Here is a 2,500-nt window from a genome sequence, read left to right as displayed (position 1 = left end):
CCGATTCTGGATAGCGGTTTTTGACCACTTTTCAATATTTTGTGACACCCCGAACCTAGGGGCAGCTCCTAGCTTTTTCAAAAATGTGCACCGATCGGGCCGGAGAGCTCGTGTGGCTCAAAACATGTTTTTCGCTAAAACACCTCAAAACGTGTCGAGAACGCACCCTAGCTCTTGTTTTTCAAAAGTTATGGCCATTTAAAGTGAGGTGGTTTTTGCTTCAAAATAGCTATTTTACCCGTCCCTATGGCCATGCTTTAAATTTTCACGAAAATGCCAGGTCAGACCTAGGGCGGGCCATATCTTGAATACTAAACGTCGCAGACATTGGTCGTAGAACAATTTTAAGTTCGTCTAATGATTCTACATCCGATTCTGGATAGCGGTTTTTGACCACTTTTCAATATTTTGTGACACCCCGAACCTAGGGGCAGCTCCTAGCTTTTTCAAAAATGTGCACCGAACGGGCCGGAGAGCTCGTGTGGCTCAAAACATGTTTTTCGCTAAAACACCTCAAAACGTGTCGAGAACGCACCCTAGCTCTTGTTTTTCAAAAGTTATGGCCATTTAAAGTGAGGTGGTTTTTGCTTCAAAATAGCTATTTTACCCGTCCCTATGGCCATGCTTTAAATTTTCACGAAAATGCCAGGTCAGACCTAGGGCGGGCCATATCTTGAATACTAAACGTCGCAGACATTGGTCGTAGAACAATTTTAAGTTCGTCTAATGATTCTACATCCGATTCTGGATAGCGGTTTTTGACCACTTTTCAATATTTTGTGACACCCCGAACCTAGGGGCAGCTCCTAGCTTTTTCAAAAATGTGCACCGAGCGGGCCGGAGAGCTCGTGTGGCTCAAAACATGTTTTTCGCTAAAACCCCTCAAAACGTGTAAGGAACGCACCCTAGATGATAAAAAGTGCAATCAGAATGTCAATCGACAACTTTGTTGGGGTACCATTTTACTCTACGGGCCAGTAGCTTAGGCGCGCCAACAGCGCTTTCCTTTCGGGTTCCCATTTTTGCCCTCCTGGGATTATGATCATTTGCTCATTGCCTACTATAGGGAGGGTACCTTGCTACGAGGTCAAACATGAAGATTGCACCAAATCGTAGTTTTTACCTCTATTTAGTCGTAGGAGCATGGTTTGCAGTGGCAGTGGGTCATTAAGCCCCCGTTTGGGTCATACGTCCCTCCGCGATAAAAATCGTCGTATGCCTATAGTCCGAACTAATGAAGCAAAAGTGGTGTCTGGTGGGCTCTGCCGATGATTTTAACCTATGATTTTGAGCTTCCACCCTATAAAAACGTTCCCTGGAGCAGTACATCACGGGTCTACGGACCCAAAGACTTCGTCGTGATGGTTTCTAGTAAAAAGTTGTAACAGCTAAGGGTTTTGAATACGCGTATATTAACCATTGCTTGAAACTAAGCTTCGTTGTCTTTAAACTCTGCAAGACCAATCGAACTTCTTAGGGAAACCCGAAGGATTCACGCTAAGCTCGATGAGCTATTATGGGTAGTGGTGCATGATCTGGTGTTCCTTGGATCTAATCCAATGAATAAATTTATGAGGGTATATATGGTGCAGGGCACAAAGCGTGATGAAACCGGGTCTCCCTACCAAATGTGGCATATTTTTTCCCTGAGAGCGAAGCTCAGACCCACGTAGGGGAGAGCGAAGTGGAACTTAAATGTTCTATGCAGCAAATGTTCGCCATGCGGATAAACAAGTTGGAATAGTTCAATGTAGTGTAATGCAAACACGAATCGCAAATAACGATACGGGACCCAGAAGCAATTCTGCGGATCCCTCGGGGAGTGGTGAGTTGATATAAATTAGAGGTGAAAGTCCAAGTTGTTCAAGCTCCGGCTCGGCAGCCGATACGAGGTTCCTGTTGGGCTTTGTACATCGCGCAGAGGCGCCGTTCGGTTCTAGCAATGATTCCCGCCACCATGTTCCATGCGTGCAGAGATCCGTTAGAGCTCGTTCAATGTGTCCCGCCGTGATTACGAAAAAGTCCAACAGTTGACCAAGTTGGGGTGCGTCAAGTAAACGCGCAGAGATGCCGTTCGGTTTAGAGCAATGTCTCCCGTATCACGTTGGAGTTCTTCCACTAGTGCAGAGATCGCTGAACCGTTCAATGTGTCCCGTCGTGGTGTGCTTGTACCGAACACTTAGGATACACCATGCTTTGTTGGTTTGGGATAGGAGTGGTCGCGCAACTGCCTCCACGCCGCAAAGTGCCAGTTCGGATTGAAGGTCAACTTTAGCCGTTCAATGCATCAGTCGGTGGGTGTTCAGATGGCATCACAACTTCCCTAGGTGCTTAAGTTGGTTGGGTTGTAAAACATGTGCACATGCGCAGAGTATCGTGCGTACTAGCAAAGTCTCCCGTCACGGTGGTTATGAATGAGTTCCATTCAGTGCAGAGATCGTTAGTGCGTGCAATGTGTACCAGTCGATGTGTCGTACCGGAATACAACCCCGCTTAGAGG

Source organism: Anopheles arabiensis, assembly GCF_016920715.1.
Source record: "Anopheles arabiensis isolate DONGOLA chromosome X unlocalized genomic scaffold, AaraD3 X_pericentromeric_contig0003, whole genome shotgun sequence".
NCBI classification, from domain to species: domain Eukaryota; kingdom Metazoa; phylum Arthropoda; class Insecta; order Diptera; family Culicidae; genus Anopheles; species Anopheles arabiensis.
Note: the sequence above shows the minus strand (reverse complement) of the source record.